We start from the raw sequence: 24,828 nt of genomic DNA, 5'->3' as shown, positions 1-24,828 counted from the left end.
AGGAGATTCAAATATTTCTCATAGATAAACTTGATCATAAACCCACAATTCATCGGATCTCGACAAACACACCGCAAAAAGAGTTACATCGAATAGATCTCCAATAAGATCAAGGAGAACATGGTATTGAGATCCAAAAAGAGAGAAGAAGCCATCTAGCTAATAACTATGGACCCGAAGGTGTGTGGTAAACTACTCACAACTCATCGGAGAGGCCTTGGAGATGATGTAGAGGCCCTCGATGATCGATTCCCCCTCCGGCGGAGCACCGACGAAGGCTCCAAGATGGGATCTCGCAGATACAGAAGGTTACGGCGGTGGAAATAGTTTTTCTTGGTTGCTTCTGATGTTTTTGGGGAACATGGGTATATATAGGAGGAAGAAGTAGGTCGGTGGACTTCCAAGGGGCCCACGAGATAGGGGGGCGCGCCCAGTAGGGGGGAGGGGGCGCCATCCACCCTCGTGTCCGCCTCGATTGTTGCATGCCTTCCACTCCAAGTCTTCTGGATCACGTTCGTTCCAAAAATCACACTCCTGAAGGTTTCATTCCGTTTGGACTCCGTTTGATATTCCTTTTCTTCGAAACACTGAAATAGGCAAAAAAACAGCAATATGGGCTGGGCCTCCGGTTAGTAGGTTAGTCTCAAAAATGATATAAATGTGTAAAGTAAAGCCCATAAACATCCAAAACGGGTAATATAATAGCATGGAACAATCAAAAATTATAGATACATTGAAGACGTATCAGCATCCCCAAGCTTAATTCCTGCTCGTCCTCGAGTAGGTAAATGATAAAAACAGAATTTTTGATGTGGAATGCTACCTGGTATAATTCTCAATGTAATTTTCTTTATTGTGGCATCAATGTTCAGATCCAAATGATTCAAAATAAAAGTTCATATTGACATAAGAAATAGTAATACTTCAAGCATACTAATCAAGCAATCATGTCTTCTCAAAATAACATGGCTAAGGAAAGTTATCCCTACAAAATCATATAGTCTAGCTATTGCTCTATCTTCATCACACAAAGTATTTAATCATGCACAACCCTGATGACAAGCCAAGAAATTGTTTCATACTTTAGTAATCTCAAACTTTTTCAACTTTCACGCAATGCATGAGAGTGAGCCATGGACATAACACTATATGTGGAATAGAATGGTGGTTGTGGAGAAAAAAAAGGAGAAGATAGTCTCACATCAACTAGGCATATCAACGAGATATGGAGATGCCCATTAATAGATATCAATGAGAGTGAGTAGGGATTGCCATGCAACGGATGCACTAGAGCTATAATTGTATGAAATCTCAACAAAAGAAAATAAGTGGTTGTGCATCCAACTCGCTTGCTCACGAAGACCTAGAGCATTTTGGGAAAGCCCATTGGAATATACAAGCCAAGTTCTATAATGAAAATTCCCACTAGTATATGAAACTGACAACATAGGAGACTCTCTATCATGAAGATCATGGTGCTACTTTGAAGCACAAGTATGGTAAAAAGGATAGTAGCATTGTCCCTTCTCTCGTTTTCTCTCATTTTTTTGTTTGGCCTTTTTTATTATTGGCTTTCTCTCTTTTTTTAAAGTCTGAAGTCTCATCCCGACTTGTGGGGGAATCATAGTCTCCATCATCCTTTCCTCACTGGGACAATTCTCTAATAATGAAGATCATCACACTTTTATTTACTTACAACTCAAGATTACAACTCGATACTTAGAACAAGGTATGACTCTAAATGAATGCCTCCGGTGGTGTACTGGGATATGCAATGAATCAAGAGTGACATGTATGAAAATTATGAAGGTGGCCTTGCCACAAATACGATGTCAAGTACATGATCATGCAAAGATAAATATGACAATGATGATGCGTGTCATATAAACGGAACGGTGGAAAGTTGCATGGCAATATATCTCAGAATGGCTATGAAAATGCCATAATAGGGAGGTATGGTGGCTGTTTTGAGGAAGGTATATGGTGGGTGTATGGCACCGGCAAAAGTTGCGCGGCACGAGAGAGGCTAGCAATGGTGGAAGATGAGAGTGCGTATAATCCATGGACTCAACATTAGTCATAAAGAACTCATATACTTATTGCAAAAATCTACAAGTCATCAAGAACAAAGTATTACACGCATGCTCCTAGGGGGATAGAATTGTAGGAAAAGACCATTGCTCGTCCCCGACCGCCACTCATAAGGAAGACAATCAATAAATAAAATTGTGCTCCAACTTCATCACAAAGCGGTTCACCATACGTGCATGCTACAGGAATCATAAACTTCAACACAAGTATTCTTTAAAATAATAATCACCCAACTAGCATGACTCTAATATCACCACTTCTATATCTCAAAACAATTATCAAGCATCAAATTGATCATAGCATCCAATTCACTTTCTATGATAGTTTTTATTATACCCAACTTGGATGCCCATCATTCTAGGACCAATTTTATAACCATAGAAAATACCATGATGTTCTAAGAGATTCCCAAAATATTATAAGTGAAGCATGAGAGACTAACAATTTCTACAAAATCAAGCCACCGTCGTGGTCTAAAAGATAAGAGTGAAGCACTAGAGCAAAAACTATTTAGGTCAAAAGATATAAGTGAAGCACATAGAGTATTCTAATAAATCTCAATCAAGTGGGCTTCTTCCCAAAAGGTATGTACAACAAGGATGATTGTGGTAAACTAAAAAGAAAATACTAATATCATACAAGACGCTCCAAGCAAAACACATATCATGTGGCGAATAAAAATATAGCTCCAAGTAAAGTTACAGATAGACGAAGAGGAAAGAGGGGAAGCCTACCGGGGGCATCCCCAAGATTAGTCTTTTGGCTATTATTGAATATCTTTGGGTTCCTTGGGCATCCCCAAGCTTAGGCTCTTGCCACTCCTTATTCCATAGTCCATCAAATCTTTACCCAAAACTTGAAAACTTCACAAAACAAAACTCAACAGGAAATCTCATAAGCTCTGTTAGTGAAAGAAAGCAAAACCACCACATAAGATACTGTAATGAACTCATTATTTATTTATACTGGTGTTAAACCTACTGTATTCCAAGTTCTATATGGTTCATACCCTTACATACTATCCATAGATGCATCAAAATAAGCAAACAACACGCGAAAGGCAGAATCTGTCAAAAACAGAACAGTCTGTAGCAATATGTAACTCTCGAATACTTATGGAACTCTAAAAATCCTACCAAAATAGGAAGTCCTGAGAAATTTGTCTATTGATCTACAGAAAAACGAATCAACGCAAAATCACGTTTTTGTGAATTACCAAAATTATTTTCGTGTGTGCAAAGTTTCTGTTTTTCAGCAGAATCAAATTAACTATCACCATAGGTTATCCTATAGGTTCTACTTGGCACAAAAACTAATTAAAACATAAAAACACATCTAAACAGAAGGTCGATGCAAAATTTATTACTAAACAGAAGCAAAAACAAAGAAACTAAAATATTTGGGTTGCCTCCCAACTAGCGCTATCGTTTAACGCCCCTAGCTAGGCATAAGAGCGAGGATAGATTTAAGTAGTGCCATCTTTGGCACTCAATTCATAAGTAGCTCGCATGATAGATTCATAAGGTAATTTGACTTTGTTTCTTGGAAAGTGCTCCATGCCTTTCCTTAATGGAAATTGGAATCTAATATTCCCTTCCTTCATATCAATAATCGCACCGATCGTTCTAAGGAAAGGTCTACCAAGAATAATAGGACATGAATGATTGAAATCTATATCAAGAATGATAAAATCTATTTGCACCAAATTCCTATTTGCAGCAATGAGAACATCATTGATCCTTTCCAGTGGATTTTTAATGGTGGAATCCGCAAGATGCAAATTTAAAGAGCAATTATCAAGATCATGTAAACCTAGAATATCACATAAGGTTTTCGGAATCGTGGAAACACTAGCACCCAAATCACATAAAGCATAACACTCATGATCTTTAATTTTAATCTTTATAGTAGGTTCCCACTCATCATTAAGTTTTCTAGGTATAGAAACTTCCAAATTAAGTTTTTCATCATAAGATTTCAGCAAGGCATCAACAATATGTTTGGTAAAAGCTTTATTTTGACTATAAGCATACGGAGAATTCAACACGGATTGCAACAAGGAAATACAACTTTATAAAGAGTAATTATCACAATTAAATTCCTTGAAATCCAAGATAGTGGGTTCAGTGCTATTTAATGTCTTGACCTCTCCAATCCCACTTTTACCAAATTTAGCATCAAGATCTAAAAACTCTGAATCATTGGGACGCCTTTTAACTAAAGTTGACTCATCTCCAGTCCCATCATTATTAAGATTCATATTGCAAAACAAAGATCTAATTGGGGACACATCAATAACTTTAAGATCTTCATCATTATTTTCATTTAACTTTTCTGGTTTGGCAACCATCTTATTGACTAAGGTAGCTTGCTTATTAGAAATTTGGGCAATAGAATTTTCAAGCCGAGTAATTTGAGAGTTCAAACCATAAAATTCTTTAGGCATATCATCAAGCTCTTCGTTGATAAACCCCATAAAACCTTTTTGTTCTTTAAGCTCTTTTCTGAAGAAATTATTATGCTCAAATTGTAAAGTCATAAACTTCTAACGTTTGATTCAATCTCTTCCAACCTTCTAAGATGAAGGTCGGTATTCTTAGGCAAAGCCATAAGGGCAAACGGGCACACAAGCAAACAAAACGCAAGAGAAAGAGAGAGAGGAGGTTGGGAAAGAGAGGGCGGATAAAATGGCAAGGGTGAAGTGGGGGAGAGGAAAACGAGAGGCAAATGGCAAATAATGTAAGTGCGAGGGAGATGAGTTTGTGATGGGTACTTGGTATGTCTTGACTTGAGCGAAGACCTCCCCGGCAACAACGCCAAAAATCCTTCTTGCTACGCATTGAGCTTGCGTTGGTTTTCCTTGAAGAGGAAAGGGTGATGCAACAATAGTAGCATAAGTATTTCCCTCAGTTTTTGAGAACCAAGGTATCAATCCAGTAGGAGGCTCCTCAAAAGTCCCACGCACCTACAGAAACAAACAAGAACTCGCAACCAACGCAATAAAGGGGTTGTCAATCCCTTCCCGGCCACTTGCGAAAGTGAGATCTGATAGAGATAGTATGATAAGATAAATATATTTTTGGTATTTTATGATATAGATTGGAAAAGTAAAGATGCAAATAAAAGTAGATTGAAAGCTTTATATGATAAGAGATAGACCCGGGGGCCATAGGTTTCACTAGTGGCTTCTCTCAAGATAGCATAAGTATTACGGTGGGTGAATGAATTACTGTCGAGCAATTGATAGAAAAGCGAATAATTATGAGATTACCTAGGCATGATCATGTATATAGGCATCACGTCCGTGACAACTAGACCAATAGGGATGAAAAACGGAGCGGAAACGGACGGAATTGAGTGATATTATATTTGTTTTCACATTTTTTTGCAGAAGCGGAAATGAATACAGAAACCCCGGAAATGAATACGGAAACAGATACTACCGAAAACGGACACGGAGCAAATACAAAGCGGATACAGAAACAGATAAACACAAAAAAAATAATAATGAGTTGTTAACATGGCTACAAAATAATATCATTATGTTAGCAACTTAGCATAGTATTGTTTTAGTACCGTACAATTGCATATAAGGTCAAGCTGAGTACCTGTGTGGTAGTAGAAGTTGGGCCTCAGATCGATTCTACTAATTGTGTCATTGTGTTTTCTTTGGTGGTTGGGCTACAAAGCAGCTATAGGTTTATAGTAAAAACTAAAATTCCATACTCACAGAAACGGAAAGTTCCATTTCCATGCATGTTCCACCGGAAAACACCGTTCCGTTTTTGTTTCCGTTTCCGCATAAAAAGTTCCATTTCCACTTCCGTTTTGCAAATTTCCGTTTCTGTTTTCATATTTCCTCTCTATTTCCATTTTTCCTCCAGAAAAACAAGAAGTTTCCACTCCATTTTCATCCCTATAGACCGACTCCTGCCTGCATCTACTACTATTACTCCATGCATCGACCGCTATCCAGCATGCATCTAGAGTATTAAGTTCATAAATAATGGAGTAACGCATTAAGAAAGATGACATGATGTAGAGGGATAAACTCATGCAATATGGTATAAAACCCATCTTTTTATCCACGATGGCAACAATACAATACGTGCCTTGCTGCCCCTACTGTCACTGGGAAAGGACACCGCAAGATTGAACCCAAAGCTAAGCACTTCTCCCATTGCAAGAAAGATCAATCTAGTAGGCCAAACCAAACAGATAATTCGAAGAGACTTGCAAAGATAACTTAATCACACATAAAAGAATTCAGAGGAGATTCAAATATTTCTCATAGATAAACTTGATCATAAACCAACAATCCATCGGATCTCGACAAACACACCGCAAAAAGAGTTACATCGAATAGATCTCCAATAAGATCAAGGAGAACATGGTATTGAGATCCAAAAAGAGAGAAGAAGACATCTAGCTAATAACTATGGACCCGAAGGTCTGTGGTAAACTACTCACAAATCATCGGAGAGGCCTTGGAGATGATGTAGAGGCCCTCCATGATCGATTTCCCCTCTGATGGAGCGCCGACGAAGGCTCCAAGATGGGATCTCGCGGATACAGAAGGTTACAGTGGTGGAAATAGTTTTTCGTGGTTGCTTCTGATGTTTTCGAGGTACATGGCTATATATAGGAGGAACAAGTAGGTCGGTGGACTTCCGAGGGGCCGACGAGATAGGGGGGCGCGCCTAGTAGGAGGGGGGCACCCTCCACCCTCATGGCTGCCTTGATTGTTGCGTGACTTCCACTCCAAGTCCTCTGGATCATGTTCGTTCCAAAAATCACGCTCCCAAAGGTTTCATTCCGTTTGGACTCTGTTTGATATTCCTTTTCTTCGAAACACTGAAATAGGCAAAAAAACAGCAATACGGGCTGGGCCTCCGGTTAGTAGGTTAGTCCCAAAAATGATATAAATGTGTAAACTAAAGCTCGTAAACATCCAAAACGGGTAATATAATAGCATGGGACAATCAAAAATTATAGATACGTTGAAGACGTATCAGTAGCTGACGCTTCGAGCCGGGTAGGGTCTCAGCCTAAGCCGGTGCCCGCAATGTTTTTCTTGACATATTGCATAATCCTTCACTTAAGTTGCCATCCGAGGAAGATCTTGCAGTTCCTGATCTGGAAGCACATTTAGTGGAGGCTCTTCATGCCACCCCTGATTGGACAGTTCCTTATTTTCCTTATATGACCCGGGGAGAGTTACCTGAGGATGAAGCTCTAGCCAGGCAAATAACCTGACGGTCTAAGTCCATGACTATTATCAATGGCGAGTTACATCGATGCAGTGTCACAGTCGTGTTCCAGGGTGCCCTCCATACCAAGAAGCAGCGGTTGTCATGCGGAAAAATGGCTCCTCCCACCTCCCACCTCTCACCGCCCACCTGCTCCCTAGCAACAATGGCGGTCTCTAGGTTTTCTCCTCAATATGGAGGGTCTTCTGCATTGGGACTTTCCCCCTAGCCTTGCCCTTGCGGATCAGGTGAGACGAAAATTTGGATCCACGGTTCATTTCTCTCCTTCCCGTGATGCCAAGGAGTTCTTTTTGGTGGTCACATTTTCTTCTGCCTCCTACCCTCTCACTGTTAATTGGATGGGTGTTGCCCTCCAATGTTGTATTGGTGGTTTTTGTGATGGTTTCAAAGTGGTGCAAATTCATCATCGGGCTTTTAGATTCTCGGTTGCAAACAACAAAGTTGGTCATTTCATCTATGGGCTCAAGGATCGTGTATGGCTGATTTCATTTGCCACTTTCATCTGTTTAATGGTTGCTTTGTTAGACATTCACATCTGGTATCTTCCTGGCATGCAAATGAGAAATTAACTGATATTTCTGCCAGACGACCAATTGTTGTGTGTTCAAAGCTACCTTCCTTGGAACCAGGTGCATGCTTAAGTTCTTCTTCTATTCGTGAGTTGAGCAAGTTTGATTTAGTTCCCATGACTCAGATGGCATTCTCCAATTCTCATCACCATGAGGCATCTTCATCTATCATGGCTCAAGATCATATTCATGCTACGCATGATCATTCTCTTAGTTCACTCACTGTTGGCAAGGTTTAGTTGAGCATTAATGCCCAGGAGAAGGTCACGGCCTCTGATTGTCGGACAAATTTAATGTTCCATTTTCAGCGACAAATGGAATTCGAGAATTCCACGTCACCTTCCTATCTTACTTTGGTAAGTTTTAAATCCCTATCATAGCGGATTATCCTACGCCCCCCCCCCCCAATGTTTCCTTGCCTCGACTTTCAAGTATGCACCACCTTTTCAAGAATGGTCGCCTAAGTTATCAGCCCAGCACAAAGTGGACCTGGCCCAAGCTAGCTATAATGAGCAAGAAATTTCATCTCTAGCGCGAATTGGGCTAATCTCTGCTCTAGATGCCTTCAATGGGGTCATCAACGGATCTCCTGCAATGAAATGTTTTTATTGTTCAGCACATGATCACAAGGCGATTTATTGCCCTCTGAGACTAGCACAACAGTCAAACTCAGGACCCATATCTTGTGTTAATGGAAATGAGACCAATCAGGCTGGATTTCTGCCCCACCTTTCCATCAACAGCATCTTCGGCCTCCCTGTCTAGCACCGTCCAATGATCTTTCTGTGGGGCCTACAGACAAGTGTTGCGATCCTGCTTCAAGCAGCATAATTTGCAGCGTTGGCGTTGGGTCCCGAAGAAAAATTTGCCTACCCATCCTACCCCTCACGCTCCAAATTCCACCTCGACTACCCAAATGACACCCCCAGCTCTTCCCTCTCTCCAGCTCTACCACCCTCCTCCTCTCTGGTCACCATGGCCAACTATCCGCTCAACCCGGTGTCATTCCTACCGCCAGGCTTCGCCATGGAATCAGGTCTGGCAAATCGCGTCATCCGTAGTGGAGTGGTGGTTGGCCCCATCCCACCCCTCAACCATGACTATCTAGCGATTGCAGAGGCGAGCCAGTATGTCCCCCTCCACCGCCGTGTGGCCATTCGCCATGCCGTCTAAGGTCTCTTGCAAGAAGCTCAAATCTTCACCACTGTGGTTAGCGATCATCCATTTGGCATAAGGATCTTTGGTTTTGTTGATTCCTTTCTTTGAGATACCGATGTGGCCACTCCTCTTGAGTTCAAAGATGAGGATCTCCTTGTCACCTTTGTGCACACAATGAAGCTCTCAATCACCGCACTACTACCTTTGGTCCAGCTGTTTGGTTGATGTATTTTGGGTTTCCCTATGATTACCGGACAGATTACTATATCAATAAGTCTCTTGGTTTTTTTGGATCTCTCATTTCCTGGTACAACCCACGGCAAGATCGTAGGTTTATGCTGATTAAGGCTCAAGTGATTCATCTCCATCTCATTCCCAAAAGTTTTGTAGTCTAGCACTTAGGTGGTGCTAGGGATTGTTGGAAAATCTAAATTACTATCCCGAGAAGCAATGACTGGAACACGTTGTTGCTTGAAGTTCCACCTGCTAGTGAGGAGTCTCCTCCTCCTGATTGAAATCCGCACCCGCAGTTTGGACCAGATCTCACTGCTGAACAATTGTACCAGCAACAAGTTCATAACTGGCTTGTCCAAAATGCTGGCCTCTATGGGGCTCTTGTTTCTCTTGCTCAGTAGAATGCAGGTTGGGGTGCATGGCCTGAGGTACCTGACCCCCCTGCTCCACCGGTGGTCATGCCCCCACACCTAATGAATTTTCACGCATGGCTAAACGCTTAGGGGCTCACTTTCTAGGCTGGTGTTACTCCAGAGAACAATCTTGTTGACAGTGCTGCTGACACTTGGAATGACTCCAATACTATTTCAGATGATTCAAGCACGGGGGATTCTGCTTTTGCTATGATCATAATGGATAACCAACACTCTATCAATGCTGAGCGGACTGACTTGGTCACTATCACAATGGATGTGCATCGTCAAGGTATTCGCTTTGGTATCTCGTCTCATGGTTCTCACCTGCTAGAAGTTTTGCTGGCAGATCCCATTCCTGGTCAATAACTAAACAATTCTATCTTTATGGCTCCGCGTCCACTGCTCGCTACTATGGGACCTTGGAATCGAGGATACAGACTGAGACAGGACAACTTTCATGTGGAAATTCAAGTTTCAGAAACTGATGGAGGGCATCAGTTTGTCTCTATACCTCACTCTAACAACCTGTCTGCACCTGCATCGCATGTCATCATTCAAGAACTACCTGTCAATGAGTCTGAGCTTCTTGTGCTTCTTACTGTTACTCCAGATGATGTTGCTGCTCATCCAGATGAATATGTTCAGGAATTTTCCACCACTCTGTCTATTGCTCAGCATGAGGCCAGTTCAGATCCACATGTTGTGCCTTAACCAGTCACTGCTCTGCTAAGCCTGACTATAGATGCTGAACATATCCCAATTGTTCCCCCTGCTACTGTTGGTGCTGACAGTTTGGCAGCTTTCTCTAACACTCCTCAGGCTGCCAACCTCATGTTGCTTCCTTGCAGGGCATGTAAGGGTAAAGATCCAGCTCCCATCGATACTTCTTCTCTCAGATGTAGCAATAGATCCAATAAATATGAAGGCTTTTGTGTCAATCTGCATGATGAATCTCGTCCTTCAAAGTCCAAGTTGAAGCCCAAGATTTTGCCATCTGCGCTCCCTTGTACCTCTGGTGCTGATGCTTCGGGAGACAGGAGGATTGATGCCGAGCTGCCACCTCCAACCCCCATCACCACGATGCAGAACATCGGTACACAACTGTGTGCCATTCCATCTGCGGAGCTATCTGAAGACATCCTTACTAAAGGAGACGATGGGGCTGCTTTAGCTTCATCCTCTTCTTAATTTATTTGCTCCTTTCTAGCTCATGGTCCTTTTGCACAATTAGAATGTTCTTTGCTGGAATGTACGTGGTTTAAATTCGCCTAAGAAACATTTAGCTCTATCGAACGCGATCAACTCTTCTGGCTGCGCTGTTATTTGTCTCGAGGAATCTAAAATGCAGCACTTTGATGTGAATATGCTTAAAATGTTATGTCCCAAGCGCTTTGATTCTTTTGCTTTTGTCCCGGCGATAGGTGCTTCTGGTGGTTTTATCACGATTTGGTGTTGTCACGTATTTGATGTCACGGTTTTTATGTCTAAACAATTTTCCTTGGGGTGGAATTTTCATCTAAACAACCGGCTCTATGATGGAAACTAGTTAATGTCTATGGCCCGTGCCAAGGGGACCAACGTATCTCATTCACCAAGTGGCCTTTTGATTTGGATACCCCCCCACTAAAGACTGGCTCATTCTTGGGGACTTTAATTATATTCGATCACCGATAATCGTAATAAACCTGGAGGTGATGTTAATGACATGTTTACTTTTAATGACTTCATCCACGAGTAATGTCTTTCTGAGCTACCCATTAAGGGTCGTAACTTTACATGGTCAACGATGCAACAAAATCCTCTTCTTGAACAACTTGATTGGTTTTTCACCTCATTCAATTAGACTGCCACCTTCCCTAACACTCTTGTCAAGCCACTCGGAAGACCAGTCTCTGATCACATGCCTTGTAATGTTACTATTCAAACCACCATTCCCAAAAGTAAATTGTTCAGGTTTGAAACATATTCGATTGCACATCCTGGTTTCTTTGATGTTGTGACCCAAGCTTGGAACAAGCCCATCAAACATGGCAGAAATGTCAATGCGGCAGCTAGCCTATGCCAGAAGCTTAAAAATCTCAGACATGCTCCCAGTCGACGGAGCAAAAGCATATCACATTAGAAAATAGCCATTGAGAACACCAATAAAGATCTGCTAGAGTTGGATACCATTGTTGATTGTCGTCATTTGACAATACATGAGGGATACTTCCAGCGCATTCTTAAGGCTCTTGCTCCGCTTGCTGCAATATTAGAAGGAGTACTGGAATAAACATTGCACCATTCGTTGGATCAAATTCGGGGATGAAAACTCAGAATTCTTTCAAGCTATCGCTACTGAAAGATACAGAAAAAATTGTATTTCGAGTCTGAAAACTAAGAATGGCATAAGCATGGATGATCACTCGAGGAAGGAGTCTATTTTGTTTGAGGCCTTTAAAAATCATTTTGGCAAAGCAAAGGCTCCACAAATGAGATTCAATCTTTCCAACATGCTTAGATCTCACGTTGACTATGATAGCCTCACCGCACCTTTCACGCATGAAGAGATATATGCCATGATCAAAGAAATGTCGGCCGACCGTGCCCCTGGACTAGAAGGTTTCAATGATGCATTCTTGAAAGGTTGTTGGCCCATAATCAAAGAGGATTTCTACCCTCTGTGTGAGGAGTTCCTTCAGGGTACACTCAACCTTGAGAGCCTCAATTATGGGTATATTACCTTGATCCCTAATACTATAGCCCTGGAGACTGTGAATGACTTCCATTTGATCATGCTACTAAAATGCTGCCTTAAATTGATCACCAAAATCCTAGCCAACCGACTGCAAAGAGTGATCTTAAAAATTGTTCGTAGAAACCAATATGGGTTTTGATGGGGAGATCCATCCATGATTGCCTTGCTTGGGCTTTCGATTATATTCATCAATGTCAAGCCTCCAAACGAGAGATCGTTCTCCTTAAGATGGATTTTTCAAAAGCATTTGATATAGTTGAGCATGTTGCAATCATTCAGATCATGCAGAGTATGGGATTCAATGACAAATGGATTTCTTGGTTCAAAAGTGTCTCCTCCTCGGCAAAATCACCAGTCTTGCTAAATGGAGTCCCGGAGAAATTATGGTGCAAATGAGGGTTGAGGCAGGGGTTCCGTCTCCCCTCTCATCTTTGTTCTCGCGGCTGACCTCCTACAAACTGCAATCAATGAGGCCCTAGCAGCTAACTTGATGATACCATACGCTGATGACACGATCATTGTCATTGTCAAAACCGACGGATCTCGGCTAGGGGTCCCGAAGTGTGCATATAAGGCTAATGGTAACAGGAGGCGGGGGACATGATGTTTACCGAGGTTCGGGCCCTGTCGATGGAGGTAATACCCTACTTCCTGCTTGATTGAACTTGATGATATGAGTATTACAAGAGTTGATCTACCACGAGATCACAGAGGCTAAACCCTAGAAGGTAGCCTATGATTATGATTGTTGTTGTCCTACGGACTAAACCCTCCGGTTTATATAGTCACCGGAGGGGGCTAGGGTTACATAGAGTCGGTTACAGAGAAGGAGATCTACATATCTGAATTGCCAAGCTTGCCCTCCACGCAAACGAGAGTCCCATACGGACACGGGACGAAGTCTTCAATCTTGTATCTTCATAGTCCAACAGTCCGACCAAAGTATATAGTCCAGCTGTCCGAAGACCCCTTAATCCCGGACTTCCTCAGTAGCCCCCGAACAAGGCTTCAATGACGATCAGTCCGGCGCGCAGATTGTCTTCGGCATTGCAAGGCAGGTTCTTCTCCAAATTCCCTAGAGCACCTGTTGTTACTAGTAGTGTCCGGCTTCCCATTGATGTTGCACTCCTCGGCTTCTATGTTTCAATAATGACTATATCCACGTGTCGAGCGAATGCGAGAAGTCGGGGCATTTTTTCATTTGCCACCCTGACCATGCAAGTAAATCGCCTATTTAAAGAGACGAGGATCCTCAGATCCAAATCACACTATTCTCCCCCAGCGAGTATTCATCAGAACACGCCCGAAAGAAGCCATCCCATCATGGATGGCCGTCGCAGCTCTTCCTCTCGCCCTCGTAGCACTTGGCCAGGCGATTAGGAGAAGTGTTCTGTCCCCCATAGCCGACTAGTAGAGTTGCAGACCAAGGGGTTTCTCCCGCCTGCGTACATGGTCCCCGTCCGAGCTAGACTAGCCACTTATAATGGCGGAGAGCAAGCAGAGAGTTCTCCCAACCCATCCAAGGGGGAGCGGGTATGCTTTGTCCCCTATCTGCCGAGGGACTCGGATTTCCAATCCATCCTTTTCTCCGCGGGCTCCTGGAGTTCTACGGCCTCCAGCTGGTAACTTTACCCTAGCCTCCATACTGCATATCGCAGGCTACGTCGCTTTCTGCGAGCTATTTCTGGGCTGCGAAGCTCATTTTGAGCTATGGAAGAGGCTATTCTGCCTTTTACCCCGTACCCAGGAGGGGTCGATATATCAAGTGGGCGGAGCCGAAATATGGCGCATCGCCGGGACCGGATACCTGTCCGGTACTCCGAAGAAGACATCCGAAGACTGGCCTTCGGAGTGGTTTTATATGGAGGACGTCCCTCTTCCGGACCCTATTTGGTTGGGCCTTCCCGAGTTTGCAAACGCCCCATTGAAGAAACGCCACAGCTAGCGCCCTCAGAGTCCCCCAAGAGGAAGATAACAGAGAGATCCTTTTCCTGATGGACAGGATAAAGACACTGGCCAAATCAGGACTGGCAATAATCGAGGTTATGTCTATATGTATAATGCAGGGAGTGCAGCCACTTCGATATCGGGGGAAACCCATGTGGCACTTCAATGGAGAATACGACGCCACCCGCTGCGGCTGTAAAGGTCCGGACTCCGCCACCACTCTGGTGAAAATATTGTCTGATTTGTTCAAAGGAGAAGAAGAGGAGTTCATCCGCACTAAGCCGCGGGATGGATTCTCCATGTACACCCCCCCAAGCTGGGTGAGCCACTATCTTTTATTCCAATCTTTCCCGCGCCCTTTAGCACAAATGTTTACCTTGTCAATTCATAGCAGGAACTGCAAAAAGCTATGAGGGAGGTTCACAGCCTGTCTCCACAGCCAGAGGACCCCGACCGGGCCCTCGACCCCGGAATCAAAGAAGATCCGGACATATTTGTGGAGCTCGTCGATAGGACGTTTTATCAGTTCAGCTGTGATGGTGCATTGGTGGCCATCATAGCTGATTATCCTGGCCCGCTCCCTGTATCTCAGGTAAGTAAAACCGGAGTCCCAACTTCCAAGAAGGATTCCCTCTTTGCGCCTTACCCACCGCACATGTATTGCATTTTACAGGGAAGGCCATCGGGATGCCGTGCCGAACCCGCGGTGACTCGTCAACAAGGGGCACTGAAACCGGGTAGGCTTAAAAGGAAGGCGGTCAGGACCGAGACGCCGTTGCAAAGGTATGATTAAAAACTTGCTACGTAATTATTGTCGTTAAAATATAACAATGTCCACTGTTTCCTGGCAGAAAAAGCGCTCGCCGGGCTATATCCAAAGAGCCTGCCGGCCACGCCTCCACCAGCTGGACTCTGAGGCCGGACTCAAGGGCGGAGGTCAACCCGGGGACAACGCCGGACGATCCTCCTACAGAGGATGCAGATAGATTCTCCGCTACGAACTCCGAAGTGGAGAGCGCCATGAATCATAGGCGCCGGCGGGCCACACTACGCGACCCTAATTTCTCTGAGGAGGCATTCAATGCCTTCAACTCAGGGGACGCATACATCCGAGCTGCTCAAGATGGCCTTGCCAGAGCCACGGACCAATATGTGAAGGATATATAGGTAAGAAAATTTGATAAGCATTTATATTAGTAGCCCCTGAGACTTGAAACAGTTGGCACATCTAATGTAAGTATCAATTATATGCACATGTTCTTATAGAGAAGAATATCCAGCTGTCTAAAGAGCTGGAGGAGTGCAAAGCCTAGCTACGGGCCGCAATTGCTGGAATGGAGGAGTCCAAGAAGGCCTCGTCTGGTAATACTTGTCTTGATCAAAAAGAATATACTGACATATACCAGTTAGTATTCGGCATGCATGCAAATCTAACAATAGATTCTGCAGACAATCCCGGAGGTAATTCGGAGGTCGTATCAGAGGATGAACAACATGCCCAATGACAGCTAAAGGCCGGTGAGCACGTGCTTTCAGAGGTTATATGGGATAAGAATGATCTCCAGGATGCGAAGACACGGCTGGACGTCGAATTAAAAGATGTTCGGGCCCAGCTTGCTGACTCCGTGAAGGAGAATAAGAGGCTTCGACGCGGCATTTTTAGTAAGTGCTCGAACGAACCTTTAGAAAGTTCGGCGAAGAAGCAGGCTAACATAATTATGTCTATAGGTATGCTGACAGGTCGTCCCAAAGAGGAGATGCCCGGATCTGCAGGCGATCTTCTGCAAGAGCTCTCACAACTGCAAGGACAAATTCGGCAGGTGATGCAGGGTATTGCCCAGGCCTTGTGGCCGTCCGCATCCCTTCCCGAAGGCATGGGAGAGCTCATGGAGATGCTCAAGGGAGCGCGGCGATGCTTCTGATTATGGAAGATATCGGCCTGCCAACAAGGAGCAAGGGAGGCCTGGGCCATGGTGAAGACATGATACACCAAAACTGACCCGAACCACATGGCCGAGGTCGGACCTGTATGGTCAGATGGGAAAGAGATCCCTGTTAGTCTAGTATATGACCAGGTAGCTTTAGCCGCGAAGTATTCCCAACAGGATTGTAGGCTAGACAGCCTGTTGCATGGTATAGAAGAAGAGTTTAGTCAATCTAAGTGACTTTGTACTTCAAAGGACATATTTTGTCCCTAGCCGGATTGTAAATCATTTGTCTTGGCAGACCTTTTCGCTTCAACCTCTGGACCTGTCGGTGTACTAGAGCTTGTGCACGGGCAGTTGCAGCGCCCCGCGGCAAGGCTTGCCGGGTGACCGCCAAGGTCCTCCGTGGTTCCTTTGGAGCCATTCAAGAACAAAGTATTTAAACCAAGGAGCCAAGGCCCCGGCAAGAGGAGCTTGCCGGGAAGGCCAATCAAGGCATCACAAGGAACTTGCCGCGACGCGCCGCGCGTCCCGGCAAGGCCCGGTGAGCGACAAGCTTCCGGGTGCGGCAAGACAACAACCGCGGCAAGGCGCTTGCCGCGGCAAGCGGCCACTCTGTACCCACATTCCAGCACATCCACCAACGTGTCGCCCTGGGGGCCTTTCCAGGCACGCGTGGCGAGAGGCTGTGCAGCCAGCGGTGTGCGGTGGCATGCGATGCTGACAAGATCGCCATCGTGGCGAGCGGTGGCGTCCCTGACGGTCCCTTTTTGCACTGTTTGGGCGACGCAGACGAGCATTTAATGCCTTTGTCCCCTGCCGTCAGGGTTAGGTAGGACACACTGTGCAGGTAGTTGTACCAACCGCAACTCCTTTTCCATTTTTACCCTCGTCTGCGTTGCCACCTGTCGGTGACACCTTGAGCGTATAAAAGGAGGCCCATGCGCAACGTAGAGGGGGTTTGAACCCAGAAAATCACACACGCTCCGTCTCGTTAGCAGCTAGAGTGTACTGTAGCACTCAGCGCTCCTGAGCAAGAACACAATACAATCAGACAAGCAGCAGTAGGAGTGTTATCTCTCCGGAGAGCTCCGAAGCTGGGTAAACTGCTCGTGTGTTCCGCCTCGATCTGCTCTTCGTGCGATCTCCGCCGCCCGCCGAACCGAAAGGGGCCCGGTCCGCCGGCCCCATAGGTGTTCGTGGATCAGTTTCCCCGACATCTTTGGCGCACTAGGTAGGGGGCGTCGAGGTTGTGTGAACCTGATCCGGCGTTCACACAAGCTAGATCTTCATTTTCTCCATCGACATGCCACCGAAGAAGAAAACTTCGGCGGCAGCTGCTCCGTCCACGTCACTTCCACCACCACCGGAGCAAACGGGTGGTGGAGTAGACACCGGCGGAAGGACGGACGTCGGCGAGGAAGCTCACGACGCTGCCAGGTCCATGGACAAGGCTGCGCAGACCTCGGCGTCCGTACACGTTCCGCGCCCATCTCAGGAGGCGCAGGACCGACAGCGTCATGGTACTCGCAGTACCACACGTTTGTTGGGCCAAGATCGAGCTGGTGTTTCTCGGGGTGCTCAAGACCAGCATACACGCCAACATGCTGACACGAGCGAGACACGGTCGCCTGGACGGGATACTGCTCCTTCTAACATAGTTAGAAGTCCGAGCATATCCCGCTCCTCGCACCGTTCGCCACTGCCAGCCACCACTCCAGCAGAAGCTTTGGCGCGAGCTCAACTACTCCTGGATTACCCTCCAGCAGAAGACAAGATTGACCAATGGAGGGCCACCATTCAGAGTCTCATCGGCTTTGCCAATGGCGACACTCCACGGCAGCCAAGTGCATCGCGGCCGCGGCAGGACTACCAGGCACGAGCCGGTGGCGACGAAACCGGTGGGGGTGCAACCACCATGCACTCTCCACCCCGAAGGCCAAGATCGCCGACTCGTCGGGTCCACCTCGACAGCGACTCCACCGCATCATCAGATCCACGAGCCCATCGCGATCAGCGCCAAGTTCTTCACGAACGGCAGCAAGAAGACGCTCGTACTCGCATCGAGCGCCAAATAGAAGCGCGACGTCAATCCGACAAGCGCGCTGGGCCCTCTGTTGACATGCATGCGCCAGGGGAACCAGGCGACTTGCCATACGCGGTAGGTTGCCCTGCGTTCACTCGTGAGCTGCGGCAAGTCCAGTGGCCCAGCACGAAGAATTTCAAGCCAGATGTACCAGAGAAGTACGACGGCAAGTCGCATCCGTCGGAGTTCCTTAGCATCTACACCATCGCGGTGCAAGCTGCTGGGGGGCGGGACGACAAGATCCTTGCCAACTACTTCCTACTGGTGCTCAAGCCCAATGTCAGATCCTGGCTCATGCACTTACCGGACAACTCCATATCCTCCTGGGCTGACCTGTGCCATCAGTTTGTCGGCGCCTTTACAGGCGGCCACAAGCCTCATGGCCAAGAGAGCAACCTTCATCTGCTCGCCCAGAAGGAAGGAGAGCCCCTGCGCAAGTACATTCAGAGATTCAGCCGTGTACAGCACAACATCCCAGATGTCCACCCTGCCGCGGTAATCAGCGTGTTCCATCAGAACGTGCGGAACCGCAGGATGTGGGAGGAGATGGCGATGTGCAAGATCAGAGACGTTAGTGAGCTATATGCCCTGGCCGACAAGTGTGCACGTGCTGAGGAAGGGAGGAAACTCCCCGGAGAGAATACGGGAGCAGGAGGATCTGATAGTGAGGAGACTGCCCCGGCAAAGAAAAACCGGCGGCAGAACAACAGGAAGAAGAAAGACAAAGAGGTGCTAGTCGTTGAGCAGTCCGGCAAGAAAGCCAAAGCTGGTAGCTCCGGCAAGGAGGTTGCCGCAGCTGTAGCAGTCGCCGACAAGCAGGACGGCACCAACAAGCAACACTGCAAGATCCACCGCACCAAGGGCCATGACCTCCAGAGCTGCAAGAAGGTCGAGCAGCTTGTTGAACAGCAAAAGGCTGAATACGAGCGACGCGACAAGGAGAAAGCCCAGGAAGGTGCTGGAGGAGCCAGCAAGAAACGTCCCGGCCGAGGAGGACGTCACGGCAAGGCTAAGCAGCGGCAAGAAGATAGACCTCCCCGCGGCCGCGATAAGGATGAAGAAGACAACGATGATGACGATATGGATGATAAAGCCACGGAGGTCCCGTGCGTTGACGGCGGTGCTTCTCTGCATACTTGACACCGCCAGCTCAAGCAATGGGTGCGGGAAGTCAATGCAGCAGAACCACCCATCGAGTCACGCAAGCCTCTGAAATGGTCCAGCACGCCTATCATCTTTGATATTGAGGACCACCCTGATCGCATAACTGCGGTCGGGTGCTTGCCGATGTTGGTTTCACCAACTATCGGCAACCTCAAGGTCACTAACATGCTAGTTGACGACGGGCCCGGCTTGAACCTGATCTCTTCCGCGGTGCTCCAGAAACTCCAGATCCCTTATAGCGAGCTCGAAGAGACCGGCACATTCCAAGGAATCAACCCGGGAAGGAGCTGGCCGAAGGGAAAGATCACGTTGCCGGTGACATTTGGCAGCGAGTTGAACTTCAGGACTGAGAGGGTCACTTTTGACGTAGCTGATTTTCCATTACCTTACAATTGGATACTCGGCCGTCCAGCACTTGCCAAATTCATGGCAGCCTCTCACTATGCATACAACGTACTGAAGATGCCAGGCCCGATAAGTGTCATCTCTGTCCCTGGCGACAAGAAGGATGCTCTTATCTGCGCCGACAAGATCTACCGGGAAGTAGCAGCCGCAGCTGATCGCAGATCACTTGCCATTGAAGCTCCCGGGGGAAAGAAGAAGACCAAGTCCAGCAAGAGTGCTGATGCCCACTCCGGCAAGCGCACCTCTTCGAAGTGCTGCGCTACCGTCGAGGATGCACCATCGAGCTCCACCGGCAAGTGTAAGAAGACAATGGCAGCTCCAGCAGAGACCAAGAAGGTGTCCGCCAAGGAGGACGGCACTGGTGGTACCTTCACCATCAGTGCCACCCTCGACCCTAAATAGGAAAGCGCGCTCGTTGATTTCCTGCGGGCGAACGTCGACGTGTTTGCATGGCAACCGTCTGACATCCCCGGTGTTCCCAGGAAAGTAATCGAGCATCATCTTGCCGTCTGTCCTCATGCGCGACCCGTCAAGCAGAAAGTCAGGAAACAGGCAGTGGAGTGCCAAGAGTTCATTGCAGAAGAGATCAAGAAATTGGAAGCAGCAAGCCTTGTCAGAGGAGTGCTCCATCCTACGTGGTTGGCCAATCCTGTAGTCGTGCGTAAGGCAAACGAGAAATGGAGGCTTTGTGTCGACTTTACCGATGTTAATAAAGCTTGTCCCAAAGACCCATTTCCCTTGCCGCGCATCGACCAGATTGTTGACTCCACAGCCGGATGTGACTTGCTTTCATTTCTTGATGCATACTCAGGATACCATCAGATCTTCATGGCAGAAGAGGATGAGGAGAAGACCGCATTCATCACCCCGTGTGGCACATACTGTTTCGTACGGATGCCCTTCGGTTTAAAGAATGCTGGTTCAACATTCGCAAGAGTAGTCCATCATGCTTTTGAGCCACAGATGCACAGAAATGTGGAAGCCTACATGGATGACATAGTGGTCAAGAGCAAGGACAGGGCGACTCTGATTCAAGATTTAGACGAAACCTTTGCAAATCTGCGCAAGATCAACCTCAAGCTTAACCCCGAGAAGTGCGTGTTTGGAGTCCCCTCCGGCAAGCTTCTCGGGTTCTTTGTGTCTCAACGCGGAATTGAGGCCAATCCCGACAAGATCAAGGCCATTGAGCAGATTGAAGCACCGAAGCGCGTCAAGGATGTACGAAGACTTGCCGGTTGCGTAGCTGCTCTCAGCAGATTTATCTCTAGGTCTGCTGAGCGCGCCCTGCTATTTTTCAAAATATTGAAAAAGGCGGGTCCAATGAAATGGACTCCAGAAGCGGAGGCTGCGGTGCAGGACTTAAAGAGATACCTGTCCTCCACTCCAACACTTGTCGCACCTAAACCACAAGAGAAGTTGCTGCTGTATATAGCGGCAACCAATCAAGTGGTTAGTGCTGCGTTAGTAGCGGAGAGGGAGGCGGATGATGAGCCAGCAACCACGGCAGATACATCCAGCGACAAGCAAGGGACTTCACCGGCAAGCTCTAGTCCCGACAAGGATGGATCTGCGCAGGAGCATGAGAAGATGCAGAAGAGAATGGTGTAGCGCCCAATTTACTTTGTTAGTTCCCTTCTGCAGGGGGCTAGGTCAAGGTACTCTGGTGTGCAGAAATTGCTTTTCGGCCTCCTCATGGCCTCGAGAAAGCTGCGCCATTACTTCCAAGCACATGAGATCACAGTCGTCACTCGTTTTCCGCTGAAGAGGATATTGCAAAATCCAGAAGCAATAGGCAGGATTGTCGAGTGGGCACTGGAACTGTCAAGCTTTGGCCTCAAGTTTGAGAGCACTTCAACTATCCAAAGCAGAGCATTGGCAGAATTCATAGCAGAATGGACGCCAACGCAAGATGAAGAAATTCCAGAGACGAGCATCCCCGTCAAGGAAGCAAGCAAAGAGTGGCTGATGTACTTTGACGGTGCCTTTTCGCTGCAAGGCGCCGGTGCGGGCGTGCTACTTGTTGCACCCATCGGAGAGCACCTCAAGTACGTAGTCCAGATGCACTTTCCCAAGGAGCAAGCAACGAACAATACTGCTGAGTATGAAGGTTTTCTTGCCGGTCTTAGGATCGCATCAGACCTTGGGATCAAGAGGCTCATTGTCAGGGGTGACTCACGGCTTGTCGTCCGCCAAGTGAACAAGAATTATCAGAGTCCGTTGATGGAAGCTTACGTTGATGAAGTGAGAAAGCTAAAAGAGCACTTTGACGGCCTACAGATGGAGCATGTTCCGAGAGCTCATAACGACATTGCTGATGGCCTGTCGAAGTGCGCCGCGCTTAAGTTACCTGTGGAACCAGGGATCTTTGTGCTCAAGCTGACTCAACCGTCTGTAACACCATCCAATGGACAGAGCAAGAAGAGGAAGTTGATTTCTGTTGACTACTTTCCGGCAGAGCTCCCCGAAGCCGCCGCCAAGAAGATACCCAAGATCAACACCAAGGATGCTGAGGAGCAGTCTTCTCCGGCAAGCCTTAGGGTTTTTTCCGTTGAAGCAGACTCTCCCGACAAGTTTTGCTCCGACAAGCTTGCCGGGGAACGTCAAGCTCCGGCTGAGCCGCAGGTTCTCACCGTAGAAGCGGATGTTCCTGCAGCAGCAGATGTGCCTTTGGTCCTTGTTGTCGAGCCGCAAGCTCCAGCATGGGCACAACAGATTGTCCTTTTCCTTCAGACAAGAGAACTTCCTGAAAAACAAGAAGAAGCGGAAAGAGTAGCCCGGCAGTCAAGTATGTACCAGTTTGTTGACAACACACTGTAAAGAAGAAGACTCAACGGTGTGAAATTGAAGTGTATTCACCGGAAAGACGGACAAAAGCTGTTGGCAGAGATACATGGAGGCATATGTGGTCACCACATTGGCGCAAGAGCACTTGCCGGCAAAGCGTTCCGGCAAGGTTTCTTTTGGCCGACAGCCCTCCAGGATGCAACTGCACAAGTAACTAAGTGTGAAGCATGCCAGTTCCATTCCAAGCAGATACACCAGCCAGCTCAAGCTCTCTAGACGATCCCTTTATCCTGGCCATTTTCGGTCTGGGGGCTCGATATCCTCGGCCCCTTTCCCCGAGCTGTCGGGGGCTTTGAATACTTGTACATTGCAGTCGACAAGTTCACAAAGTGGCCAGAGGTGGAACCAGTGAGGAAGGTGACAACACAGTCAGCAGTCAAGTTCTTCAGGTCGATTGTTTGTCGTTTCGGGATCCCTAACAGGATCATCACCGACAGCGGCACGCAATTCACGAGCCGCACCTTCATGCAGTATGTCCAGGATCTTGGCGCCAAGGTCTGCTTCGCTTCTGTTGCTCATCCGAGAAGCAACGGTCAAGCGGAGAGGGCAAATGCTGAAGTGCTGCGCGGGCTCAAGACCAGAACTTTCGACAGGCTGCGCAAGTGCGGAAGAAACTGGATCGAGGAGCTGCCGGTGGTTATTTGGTCGATCAGAATGATGCCAAATCGATCCACTGGACAGACACCTTTTGCTCTAATCTATGGAGCAGAGGCATTTCTCCCCACGGAACTCGTATACGGGTCGCCTCGAGTGCTCGCTTATGATGAGCTCGAGCAAGAGCAGCTGCGACAAGATGACGCGCTGCTCCTTGAGGAGGACCGTCTTCAGGCTGCTGTACGAGCTGCTCGATACCAGCAAGCTTTGCGCCGCTACCATAGCCGCAAAGTTAATGCCAGAAGTTTCGAGGAAGGCGACCTTGTTCTTCGGCGCGTTCAGTCCGCCAAGAATTCCAACAAGTTGACGCCAAAGTGGGAAGGCCCTTACAGGGTGAAACGAGTCACTAGGCCTGGCGCTGTCTGCCTTGAGATCGAAGATGGCACTCCGGTGAGCAACTCCTGGAACATCGAGCATCTTCGTATTTTTACTCGTAGGGCGCGGTTGCCAGAACCCGTTCCGGCAACCACCATTTGTACAAGTCTTGCCGATGTTGCATATAATCCTTTGTACAAAGCCGGGCGCAGATCCCGTGCATAAGTAAAGCTCATGTGCTCTGCATATCTACTCAATTTCATGCTTTCTACTTTATATTTGCATGCGTTATCTAACACTTTGTGCAGCACCTACCCCCGGTAAGCAATAACGAGCCGTAAGGCTCCATATCTTTATTTTCTCTTCTTTATTTTTCTCAAAAAGGAAAAGAAGGTTCCCTCGCACACAAGTTTGCCGGGGGGAAAGGAGAAGATAATGGTGTGGACCAGGCATCGTTCAAGCAAGTTCTCGCCTTGCCGGGAAGCAAACGACAAAAAAAGAGCTAAGTTGCCAAAGTTTGAGCAATCAGTTTTTAAATTTTTAAGTTATCTTCCTCGAACGACCGTGCTTTGTATGGAAAACCTGTGCGCGGAGGAACCAACTCGTGGCTAGTTGCGCCCTTACTTTGTTTCGAGTCCGCTCAACAATTTAAGTAAGCTGCGACTAGTTGCGGCAAGGTTTCTTGTCGGTAGCGGCACCGCCAGCAGGCTGCTGACGTCCCGCACTCAGCGCTCGCGGCTAAGGTGCCTGCGCCGGCAAGTTCCCTAAAAGCGTAGGGCAGAAACATACAAAGGAAGGAATCAAGTAAAGGAAATAACATAGCAAATCTCTGCCCAAAATAGAGTTATATTACAAGATAGCTTGTCGCAGCTCTAACAGATTGTTCTCATGACATGACTAGCAGCGACAAGGAGAAAGAGAAAATGGGCGGCCTAGTCTACGCGATCGCCCTCAACTCTCTTGATTCCGCTCACCTTGTCCACAATGGGTGCGACAAGGGCCTTGAGAGCTTC

Source organism: Triticum dicoccoides, chromosome 7B (assembly GCF_002162155.2).
Source record: "Triticum dicoccoides isolate Atlit2015 ecotype Zavitan chromosome 7B, WEW_v2.0, whole genome shotgun sequence".
Taxonomy (NCBI): domain Eukaryota; kingdom Viridiplantae; phylum Streptophyta; class Magnoliopsida; order Poales; family Poaceae; genus Triticum; species Triticum dicoccoides.
This window is presented reverse-complemented; position numbering follows the sequence as displayed.